At 53.7% G+C, this 12,507-nt stretch overlaps 1 pseudogene; it reads right to left on the reverse strand.

Annotated features, from left to right (window-relative positions):
- Positions 1-10,039: 10,039 nt before the first annotated feature.
- On the reverse strand, positions 10,040-11,807 carry LOC144820824 (28S ribosomal RNA; annotated as a pseudogene).
- Positions 11,808-12,507: the final 700 nt, after the last annotated feature.

The following is a 12,507-nucleotide window of genomic DNA, read 5'->3' on the forward strand; positions in this document are numbered from 1 at the left end:
AAGCCCTCAACTCATTCTGACCAAAATATAAGTTTGAATTAGAACTAAAGTGTGGTCTCCCGCTATAATTGTGCGAAGGCATGATAGGGAAATGTGGGTGTGGTATAGAATGTCCCATGAATTTACCCTGGTGGTGTTGGGCTGGAGCGTTTATGAAGTCAAAGTCTTGGTTTAGTTAGAAAGATGGATATAAGTCCCTGATTCCAAGATTTTGCTCCAGATGCCGCGCAGCCGGGTTAGTCATGGGATTAGGCAAAGGGGCCAAATGTCTATAAAAATAACCCAGGGGAAGCAAGGTCATGTTGAATTCCCAAGGTGAGGGTAGTGGGGCATTAGTAAGGGTTTTTTTAGCCCATTGAGGGGACCTAAAGTTTATAACTACGCAGTCTCCCTCAAACTTTTTTCTCAGTGGGCCCACCCACCCAACTCTTTGTGTTTGAATAATCTCCCTTGCTCCGTCCATTGGGAAGTTACAATTTGTGGATAACCAATGGAGGGTCTACTCTTGGTCATTCTTTAATTTAGGCACATTGACCAGGATCAGCACATATTCCCCACATTCAGGCGGAAGATTAATGCTGGTGGGGATCTTCCTCGTGTTGGATGCCATGTTATGTGCAGATTGAGCTGTCGGGCGGTTTAGGGGATCAATCTTGGCTTGGGGGGTTAGGACCCTTTTGCTTTTATCAGCGTTAGGATCCTTCCTTGTCACACTGGGTACCTTAGTTGTATTTAAATTTGGGGTGTTTTTAACTAGGGGTTGGGTTTTGCTTGTGCTAGGTGCAGACGTAGTTGGAATTGGCTTATTATGACTATTTTTAGCTTTAGTGCCACCTAGTGTCCCAGCATTAGGTTTATTTGTTGGAATCTGCCCTATCCCCAAATTTAATACATGATCGTCCAACACCCTCAGCCTCTTCTCCAAATTTAAGATTTGTTGATTAATTGGTCCTAAGGGAGTGGACAATAATGTTTCCATCCGCCCCCAAAATACTTCATTCCCTGATGCCACGCTAGCTTCTATGGGTAGAGTTTTAATTACCGGGAGTTCGTCTTTTCCATTGTCCCTTTTCTGCTCTGCGGAGGCAGAGACCCTCCGATTTCGCTTACGACCACCCTTATTTCTATGTGTTTTTAATGGTAGCTCAGTGTCTAAGTGCTTCAGTTTTCTTTTGGCTTTTTGGCCCCGGGTTCGCACAGGAATGCTATCGCTTTTGGCACTCTCAGAGTTTAATATATCAGTATCCACATATGAATCATTATCATATAAGTGTAGGTGATCATTTACCAATAGTGTGCAGGAATATTGACTGATATTCATATCATGCCTGAGTAAGGTGGGTGTTGATGATAACCTACTACCTGGGGTGAATTGTGCCATAGGGGCCGTGTCCATGATTATGCAGTTCTCATTAGAGTCAATACCTGGTAGGCCTGCATAAGAAGAAGCAAGTAAGGAATCCACTGAGTTGTCTTGGTTTAGAAGATGCGGGGGCAGGCTTGATGGAAGCGAAAAACGCCTTTCAGTGTTCTGAATGGCAGTAGCAACAACATCAATTGTCTTCTGGAGCATTTTATCGATGGCGGTCAGTGTAGGCCGCGGCGTGGTAGCAGTTGGCTGGGCTAGTTTGTTCGCAGCAATTGGCCTAGGTACTGCCTGTGTTTTTTTCCCCATGATTCTAGGCAGTTATTTAGTCACTAAAATAGCTATATCACTAACCTGGTGTAAGTCACAGGAATGATGGGAAGGGCTGCCAAGGGGGATGGCCCAGCCCAGCCTGTTCTGGCCTCTGAGGGCCAGAGAGGGCCCGCCCTTTGCCCGGGCTTAGCCCGGCGGTGGCCCGCGCGCGTCCCGCGACGCGGAGGGAGCGTCTCAGTTAAGTAGCGCCTCCGGGCGCGCTGAGGCAGGAAGCAGGAAGTGGCCGCAAGGCTCCCTGGGAGCTGTAGTCTCCACCCGCGGGATGGCGATGCTGCTGCGGTGAGACTACAGCGTGAGGAGCCCAGGAGCTGACAGCCGACCCAGCAGGTAAGTTCTCCAACAGCCGGTGTCTCTATGGCCCCCCGCTCCACCGAGGGAGCGTCTCAGTTAAGTAGCGCCTCCGGGCGCGCTGAGGCAGGAAGCAGGAAGTGGCCGCAAGGCTCCCTGGGAGCTGTAGTCTCCAGCCGCGGGATGGCGATGCTGCTGCGGCGAGACTACAGCGTGAGGAGCCCAGGAGCTGACAGCCGACCCAGCGGGTAAGTTCTGTTCATGGGCGCAAGCAGTGAGTCTGCCAAATTCAGTTGGACATGTGAGGGTGAGGTAACCCCCGTCCACCCAGTAGTGCTAGGCACACTAGTATGTTACAATTGTGTCTTCAGACATTAGACGTAGTGCCAAATAAACTACGTGCATTGCAGTACAACACGTGCTTTGTCTCTATACTTACTCAAAAGTAGGTGTGTGTGATCTCTGCCCGTCTCTGTCTTCCGTCTGTGGGTGTTGGTACTCCTACTGTGTTGGCTGCTGGTAGTGCCTGCTCATCGTCATGGTCTTCATAGTCCTCCAATTCCACCTCGGTGCCCTTCTTAGTTGCGAGGTTGTGCAACATTGCACAGGTTGCAATGATCTTACAGCATGTTACTGGTGAGTACTGCCATGCCCCCCCACTTTTGTGGAGGCAGCGGAACCGGCTCTTCAGGAGCCCAAAGGTGCGCTCCACGATGTTCCGGGTGTATTTATGTGCCACATTGTATCGTCTCTGGCTGGGGGTAGTGGGGTTGAGGTAGGGTGTCAGGACGAAGGAACGGAATGCATATGCACTATCCCCTAATGTGAAAGGAGAAAAACATTACTCACAGGCACACATTGACATACGTCTGCATCATCTATCAAGGGAGTGTCACACAGTATTTTACCTAGCAGGTATCCTTCCCCAAATTCACCCGCTGTCAGGCGGGTGTAGATCCCACTGTTTTGGAAGATGTAGGAGTCGTGGGTGCTTCCTAGGTACCTGGCCACAATATCTGTGATCATGTACTTGGCATCACAGATTACTTGTACATTAATTGTGTGTGATGACTTCCTGTTCCTGTATATGTGCTCAGTGGCAGCTGGGGGGCATATTGGGATGTGGGTGCCATCAACGCAGCCAATCACGTGTGGGAAATTTGCCATGAGGTAAAAGTCAGTCTTGGTCCTGAGCAAGTCCGCATCAGTGTCTGGGAAGTGGATGTAATGCTCCATTCTTTGCATCATGGCATCCAGGAACTTTCTGAAAAAACGGGACAGGCAGCTCTGGGACACCCCACCTACCGCAGCAACAACACTCTGGTAACTCCAAGATGCAAGCAGGTGTATGCTACAGAGCACCTGCACATGGGGTGGGATGGCGTGGGCCCTTGGTTTTGGGTGCTCCAGGAGTGGGTGCAGGTCCATGATGGTTTGGGGGTGCAGTCTGTATCTTTGCAGTATCTCTGGCTCTGTCAATTGGAAGAGTGTAATCCTCTGCCTGTAGACCTGCTCCTCCCTTCTCCATTCCCTCTCTCCTGCTGCCTGTATCCGTAGCCGCCTTGCTATGATGTAGAATGCCGCCATTCTGGTTACAGTGTTGCATTTCGGGGCCCTATTTTATAGGCTGCACCTGGTTACCACCTGCTTTTAATCCATGTTAAATGCCGACTCTTAAATACCAATTTTTCGACAAAATCTGTAATTTATGGGTCACCTACATCTCAATGGTGTTATTTTTTCCATTTCTTAATTTCCGATTCGGTACTTTTACCGAATCGGTACATTTACTGACTCTGTATATTTTCCGAATCGGTAATTTTACCGATTCGGAACATTTACCGACTCAGTATATTTTCCGAATCGGTAAAATTTCCGATTCGGTACTATTACCGATTTGGAAAAAATTTCTGAAACGGTAAATCTACCGATTCGGAATTTTTACGATTCAGGAAATTTTGGGCACCCTACATCTCAATGGCCAAATACCGGTCGGTAGCTGCCGAAATTACCGATTTTTGGCCATTACCGACCGGTATTTGGCTACCTACATCTGGCCCTAAGTGTCCCGAAATGCATGGGGTTCTGTGATTCGTCATACAGAAAAGTCTGTTGTATTGCAACTTTGTTGTAATGTTGTTTTCTTTCATGTAAATTCGAATATACAAATATTTGATTAAATGTGTATTTTACAAAATTGAACAGAAAAGAAATGTCATTAAATTTAAGTTTAAAGTATATACTGTATAATTGGTAGTGCGTGTTGTAGTCCTAGTTACCACCCTGGAACTAGGCCACCTCTCTAGTTTCACACCTATATGCTCCGCAGGCATATTTTCCAACACAGCACACATATTGAGAAACATAGTTTAATTTCAGTAACGGTGTGCGCTCTTCACCACCAGTTTTTCATTGGGCCCGAAGGACGCCAGCCCTTTGGAGGGCTTGGGGGCTCTGCATCCTGGGGGCATGGAGACCCCGGCGGGGACTGAGGCCAGGGGCTACGGACGGGGGTTCTTGACAGACCTCCGGCCCGGGGTCCCCAGGCACCTTGACAGGCAGGCGATGCAGGTGGGAGGCCACCCAGGCCGGATAGACCCCCATCCTGGGACCATGGCGGAGCAGGGGCAACCTGCCCTGTCCCCTGTCAGCCCGGCCGGAGGACCGGGGCTGACACACGCAGGGGAGGACTCCACAAGGCCTGCGTCCCGGGCGCCCTACCACGCGGCAGACCTGAGGACGGAGTCCCAGGCGGGGAGAGTACCCTCTGCCATGCGGTGGGCCGGAGGACATAGCCCCGGACGGGGGAAGGTTTTTGCCCGGCCCTAGCCCATCTGGTCGCCGGCTGAGAGCCCCCAGCCAGCAAGGGGTTCCGCCTTACCCTGTGCCTAATAATCTGAAGGAAGGGTACCCCCTTTTATGGTAACCTGTGTGCACCGAGTGACGGAGTGAACCCAAGGCGCGGACGCACCTGACCTCCTGGGGCCCTGACTGGGATCGGGGAGGCAAATGAGCCCTCATTGGGACTTCCATGGCAGCCGGGCCATCTGGTTGCCCCATTGGAAAGCATGCGCGTGACCAGATGGCCCAGGGGAAAGGCGTGACCTGATGGATGGGCCTGAAGGATGCCAATCTGCCTGCCCAAACCTTGGTGGGAGGGCTCCTGCCTGCCCTTTGGAGGGCTATGGGGCTCTGCGTCCTGGTGGTTCGCGGACCACAGCTGAGTCTCAGGCACAGGGAGCCCAATTCCACCCCTGGGCCTGATCAGAGGTCCCGGGCTGGCAGATACAGGGCAGGGCAGGGCAGGCCTCGCCAGGGCTGCCAACGGCTAAGCGGGTCTCTGCACCTTGGTTTACTGAGGCACTGTGTGCCACTCGTCGCCAGTGTAAGGTGGCTGAGAGGGCGTGGCGCCTCCCGTATGACTTGGAGGCTAGACTCGCTTACAGGATAGCAGTCAAAGCCTACCATCATGACATTCTCCGTGAGAAAAAGGACTATCTTGCCAGGAGGATAGAGGCTGCTTCCAATTCATGCAAAGAGATCTTTGCTGTGGTGAGGGAGTTCACGGCCCCCAGATCCAACTTGCCTCTAACAGCGCCATCTGAGTCGTGGGTCTGCGATCTTGCCAAGTTCTTCACGGACAAGATTATATCTATTCAGGATTCCTTTACAGAGAGGTCTGTCAAAGTATTTTCTAGCACAGTGGCCGGACTTGTTCCGTTGACCACTAGGGATGCTGTTCTGGCGGAGTTTCCCTCTGTCTCAACCGATGCTTCCCTTGCACTTCTGGCCAATCTTAAATCGGGCTCGCCATTAGACCCCTGTCCGGCCAAATTTTTGGCCAGGATGGCGGCTGTGGTTAACCCATTGGTCAACCCTCTCCTGAACCTGTCCTTGAGTGAGGAGAGGGTCCCGCGGTCCTGGAAAAGGGCTATGGTGATTCCCCTCCTCAAGAAGCCTGGGTTAGACGCAGAGGTTTTGGCCAACTACCGGCCGATTTCTCTCCTTCCGGCACTGGCTAAAATCACGGAGAAACATGTGCATGGCGTTCTTTCTAGCTTTCTAGAATCTAATGACCTGCTGCACCCCTCGCAATCCGGTTTCCGCCCTAATTTAAGTACGGAGACGGCCCTCCTGGAGGTGTCAGAGGTCATCAGGGAGACCCTGGATTCAGGAGGCAAGGCCATGCTTGTCATGCTTGATCTGTCGGCGGCCTTTGACACCGCCCCCATGAGGCGCTCCTCTCCAGACTTTCTGACATCGGTCTGAGGGGGACGGTGTTCAACTGGTTTACATCTTTTCTTGAGGGCCACCGACAAACGGTCTGGGCCTCCCCGAGCTCCGCTGAGATGCCGCCTTTGGGAGTCGGAGTTCCGCAGGGTTCTGTGTTGAGCCCGACTCTTTCTAACATCTTTATGACCCCTCTGGCGGCACTGGTGGAGTCCTTTGGGGCCCAGATCGTGTCCTACGCTGATGACACGCAACTGCTCTTCACGTGTAGGAAAGATCAGGCTTTTGATGGAGAGAGCATTCGGGGTTGTTTAGGGATGGTCTTCAGTTGGTTTCAGCAGAACAGCCTCAAAGCGAATTCCAACAAATCGGAGGTACTGTTCTTTGGTTGTTCCTTGGACCCTGACTGGCAGGCCTGGTGGCCAATGGATATGTGTCCTCCTGCTCAGGCATCCCAGGTGGCAAAAAATCTGGGAGTCAAGATTGATAATAATCTGACGCTGAGATCACATATTCTTGGTTTGACGGGCACTTGCTTTGGCATTCTCAAGATGCTCCGGAAGTTCCTGCCTTTGCTCACAGAAGAGCATAGAAAGATCACTGTGCAAGCCTTAATTGGCTCCAGACTGGACTATGCCAACGTCCTCTATTTAGGTCTTCCGGACTATCTTGTACAGCGGCTGCAGGTTGTGCAGAACTCTGCGGCGCGCGCCATCTTTGGCCTCCATAGGTGAGCGAGAGCATCCGGGTTGGTGCAGTCGCTTCACTGGCTGCCCATCCGGAAGCGGATTATGTTTAAAGCGTTGACCCTGGCTCGCAAAGCGCTTTTTGGCTCTGGAGCAAGGTACTTACAGCGCAGGCTCGTCTTTTATTGCCCGGCCCGATCTCTGCGGTCGGAATCTTTGTTTTTGGCTGTGGTCCCCCGAGTGAGGAAGGCCCGTACCGGGGGTCGCTCCTTTAGTCTGAGGGCCCCTCAGTTGTGGAATACTTTGCCTTTGGCCCTGCGGCGCACACCTAATTTGCTTCTGTTCAGGAAGAGCCTTAAGACCTGGCTTTTTAACCTTTAGGAGGTCTTTCTTTCCCCTGTCTGTCTCTGTTTTATGGTGTTATGTTTTTACACTGAGCTGTCTAAGTCAAGCGCCGGGACACTCTTATTGAGTAGCCGTGCGCTATAGAAATAACATTTAACATAACATAACATAACAAGGGCCCCAGCCAGAGCTCCTGCAACCAGCCAAGCTGGGGAATGCCCAATGGGTCCCGACCCCATGCCATAGCAGAGGGCGGAGCCCAGGGTGGGGGCCTCTGGCAAGAACTCTTGGGTATGGATACCTAAGGGAGGACTGGGCGTGGCCCGATGGAGCCCGTCTGGGCACTTTGCCATGTGGCATGCCAGACGAGGGAGCTCGGGACAGTAGGGAGATGTTGTCCAGTCCTAGCCCATCTGGTCACCGGCTGAGAACCGCCAGCCCATGAGGGGTTCCGGCATAGCCTGTCCCTAGTGATCCGGAGGAAAGATACCCCTCTTTCTGGTAACCCTTGCGCACCGAGTGACGGTGGAGACCAAGGGCGTGAAGGTGCCCGACCTCCTGGAGCCCTGGCTGGGATCGGGGAGGTGGACAATGCCTCATCGGGACTTCCAGGGCAGCCCGCCATCTGATTGTCCATTGAAAAGCACTGAGCATGATCAGATGGCCGATGAGAAAGGCGTAACCAGAAGGCCAGGCACCAAAGGATGGCCATCTGCCCACCTGAGCCTTAATTGAAGAGCCTCCCTGGGCCCCCGATGGAACCCTCCATCCCCAGCACCAGGACCCTCGGCTGTCTTGCAGCACAGGTGGCTTCCACACCCCGGTGCCCGCCGGATGGAGCTCATGCCCTGGGCTTTATCGCAGCTTCAGAACCCTAGCCAGGCATGAAATACTCCATGGGCCCCGATGGACCCCCGTCCTCAGCGCCCGGCCTCTCAGTTGGCATGCAGGATAGGGTGCTCATGCACCCTGGGCCCACTGAACGAAGCTCAAGCCCCGGGCCATGTCCCAGCTTCAGAACCCTAGCCAGGCATGGGAGAGCCTCCCCGGGCCCCGGCGGACCCCCGTCCCCGGCGCCCGAGCCTCGACTGGTATGCAGGATGGAGGGCTCATGCACACCAGGGCCCACCAGATGGAGATCAAGCCCCAGGTATGGTCCCAAATTCAGAACCCTAGCCAGGCATGGGAGAGCCTCACCGGGCCCCTTTGTACCCCGGCAACGGTGCCCTGACCATCGGCTGGCTTGTGGGACGGGGTTGCTCATGCACCTGGGGCCCGCTGGACGGAGCTGAAGCCCTGGGCCCAATCCCAGCTTCAGAACCTTAGGCCAGGCCGGGGAGAGCCTCCCCGGGCCTTGGTGGACCCCCTGGGTGGCGCAGGACATCCACAAGTCGTTTCCATCCCAGACCAGGAACAGGCATCCCCAGCATCAGAACCCTAGCCAGGCATGGGAGACCCTCGCCGGGCCCTGATGGACCCCCATCCCCAACTCCCGGACCCTCAGCTGGCATGCAGGATAGGGGGCTCATGCACCCCGGGGTCCGCTGAATGGAGCTCAAGCCCTCGGCCCGGTCCCAGCTTCGGAACCCTAGCCAGGCATGGGAGAGCCTCCCCGGGCCCCAGTGGATCCCCCGACTCCATCGCCTGGACCCTCGGCTGGCATGCAGGATTAGGGGGCTCATGCACCCCAGGGCCCGCCGGACAGATTTCATGCCCCATGCCAGGTACCAGCTTCAGAACTCTAGCACGGGGAAGCCTCCCCAGGCCCCGGTGGACCCTGTCCCCAGCACCCAGACCCTGGGCTGACGGAGATGACGGGGGCTCATGCAACACAGAACCCGCCCGACAGAGCTCAATCCCCGGGCTCGGTCCCAGCTTCCGAACCTTAGGCCAGGCCGGGGAGAGCCTCCTCAGGCCGCGGTGGACCCCCAGGGCAGTCCAGGACATTCACAAGTCATTTTCATACCAGACCGGGCGCAGGCGTCCCCTGCTCGGGGCTTCCCCAAGCTCTCCAGGGGCTCCAGATCCAGCTCAACACCCCTTTCACGGAGGGCTGGCCTCCTGCCGCTCCTTCCCATGGAGACAGCGGGGAGCTAGACAGGTCTCCCCACTCTGCAGCCGCCCTGCCCTGGCTACTGACTGTCGCCCCCCACACCCAGACCCTTGGGCATCAGGCTGCTGAGTCAGGCGGGGGTGCCTTCCACTTTCCAGGAGCCAGGAGGTTAGGAACCAAGGAAGGTTAAGCCCAGGCCACGTCCTCTGCCCACCGGCCTGCCCGTGTAGCCCACTTCCTCGACTATTAAGCCATCTGATTCCCAGGGTCATCTGGTCACCCAGACCGCATGGCCATCTGGTCGCACAGCTAGGCTACCTGATGGCCCGGGACGACCCAGTGCCCAGATAGCCTGAGACAGCCAGATCCAGTCGCCCTTGCAGTCCGACGATGGCAAGGGAGGCCAGGTGCTCTAAGGCCGCTGCTTGGGAGGCTTCTCCCTGGGGCTGCTCGCCTTCTTGCTTGACTTGTGTGAGAGCAGTGGGAAGGGGAGCCCGGCCGACCCATGCGATCTGGTTGCCCTGCTGACCCGCAAGGGATGGTGGCCCGTGACCCCGCAACCTGGTGGGGCAAGGACAGAAGGTGGAAGCCCCTGTGTCTGTGGGCACATGGTGGAGGTGGCCTTCCGCAGGCCCCGGTCACTCCCTCGTCATCCCTCCCGCTGGCTCGGTGGCAGAGGGACCCACCCCCGGGTGTGGTGGAGGAGGGCATCCGCAAGCACCCACACACAGAGAGACAAAAGCTTGGCTTAGAGTATGACTTTCAATAGATCGCAGCGAGGTAGCTGCTCTGCTGCATACGAAACCCTGACACAGAATCACATCGTCTACGAATGATTTAGCACTGAGTGCCCCACCAACATTTGATGCATTAAGGACAATGGAGGCGGCCCCCTTCCATCATCGCTCTGGTCCCCAAGCAAGCGGCTCTATGCACCGCCCCCCCCCGAGAGAGGCTGGCAATCCCAGGCCAACCGAGGCTCTGCGGCACTGCGGTATTGGTACGGTTTGGGGGGTATTCTGACTTTAAGGCGTTCAGTCATAATCCCACAGATGGTAGCTTGGCCCTATTGGCTCCTCAGCCAAGCACATACACCAAATGTCTGAACCTGCAGTTCCTCTCGTACTGAGCAGGATTACTATTGCAACAACACATCATCAGTAGGGTAAAACTAACCTGCCTCACGATTGTCTAAACCCAGATCACGTTCCCTATTAAAGGGGGTGAACAATCCAACGCTTGGTGAATTATGCTTCACAATGATAGGAAGAGCTGACATCTAAGGATAAAAAAGCGATGTCGCTATGAACGCTTGGCCGCCACAAGCCAGTTCTTCCTGTGGTAACTTTTCTGACATCTCCTGCTTGCAACCCAAAAAGTTAGAAGGATCGTGAGGCTCCGCTTTCACGGTCTGTATTCATACTGAAAATCGTGATCAAGTGATCTTTTGGGCAGTGGTTGTGAACTCTTTAGGTCACACGCGGGGAGCCATCGGAGCGCAATTCCCTCCGATGTGAAGTAACCCCCACCACTTTTGTCCATGACGTGAGGCAGACTTCGGTTTCACATCCCTATTACCTGGAAATCCCAGGGTTAACCGGTATTAAGAACCGTGAGTTGAGTAAGACTTGAAATAACGCTGAGGTTAGGGTGCACCTTAGAGTGTGCATACCGCCCGGTGTTGAAATTGTTTTTTGGTCCTGATGAAAGCTCGGCTGACTTGGCCCACAAGAGCAGAAACATGTCGACCTAATGATTAGGATAATTTGACTCAAATTTAAATTTAAAAATGTCCTTCTCATCTCCTTTTTTATACAGATGCTCACATTGATCTTTATTAAAGTTTGGTTTGGATCAGTGTCCGCACCTTTTTAATTTTATCACGTTCACTATTCTTTCACTGGTTTTTATTCAATCCAGCTCCACTGCAACTGCAGGTGTCGCAGCACACCAGATAGGTCTTTTACCTGTCAGGTGAAAAATACCTAATGATGAAGCATGTCACCCATTAGTTGGGTGAGTGAGGGTAATATTAAAAAGTATTTACCTTTTCCACGTCCCACTTCACTTTAGACACTTTTTTCATTAGTTTTTTTAGTCACTCCTTCGTTGTTAGTTATATTTAGAATGGGGTACAGGAGTGTCCTTTGAGCCCTTTCTCTCTTGTTGTTGTTGTATACAAGTGATCTTTTGCCCTTCTGTGGGAGGTTTCTGTCCTCCCTAAGCTCGCCTTAGGAGACCTGCATTATCGTTTGTCAGGTGTACCGCCCCAGTCAAACTCCCCACCTGCCACTGTCCCCAGAGCGGGTAGGTGCTGGAGCACTTGGAGCCAGAAGCGAGAGACCCCCGGGGCTCACCCCCCCTCTCCGGGTAAGTGAAAAAATATTAGGAGTACTGGTATTTCACCGGCATCCTGAGGGCCTCACACTTATCCTACACCTCTGGTCTCTTCACAGTACCAGTCCAGAGTCAAGTTCAATTGGGCATTCTTTCCTCGCTGATTCTGCCAAGTCCGTTACCTTGGCTGTGGTTTCGCTGGATAGTAGGTAGGGACAGTGGGAATCTCATTCATCCATTCATTCATGTGCATCACTAATTAGATGACAAGGCAATTGGCTCCCTTAACCCCTTCGGTACTTTGGACTGCCGGGGGCCAATGCACCAGTGCTCATGTGTGTCGGATGGCCCCCGGTGCATGCCCCAGGGGGATTCCCTTTACCCCCCCTTATACCCTCCAACAGCCTCAGGAGAGCTTCCCCAGCTCCCAAGGCTACCTGCTTTGTTTCCCTGAAATGACAATCAGCGTGCACTTGGCACTGACGTCATTTCAGTGAAACTGAAACTGAAATGAGCCAAGAAGCTCATTCCAGTTTTGCTTTCTAGATGCACATTCTCCCCCCCCTGGAAACCAGGGATTTAAAAAAAAAATCAAATTGGGGTGGGGGCTGCCCAATATGGGAATGTGAATGCCTCCTGCAAATTACAGTCTTTCTGACTCCCCCGGGGGGCATATGGAGGCACAAGCCCCCAATTTGTCCCCCCCGGAGCAGAAAACCCACTAGACACCATGGTTTTTTTACAGATGAATTTTGGGTGGGGATTTCACAATATGGTCATGCCAATATCCCCTGCAAAATTACAGTCTTTCTGCCCGCCGAAAGGCCAATGGGGGCAGTAGCCCCCAATCTGTCCCCCTGGGAGGCAGA

This window comes from Lissotriton helveticus, chromosome 2_1 (assembly GCF_964261635.1).
Source record: "Lissotriton helveticus chromosome 2_1, aLisHel1.1, whole genome shotgun sequence".
In the NCBI taxonomy this organism is placed as follows: Eukaryota; Metazoa; Chordata; class Amphibia; order Caudata; family Salamandridae; genus Lissotriton; species Lissotriton helveticus.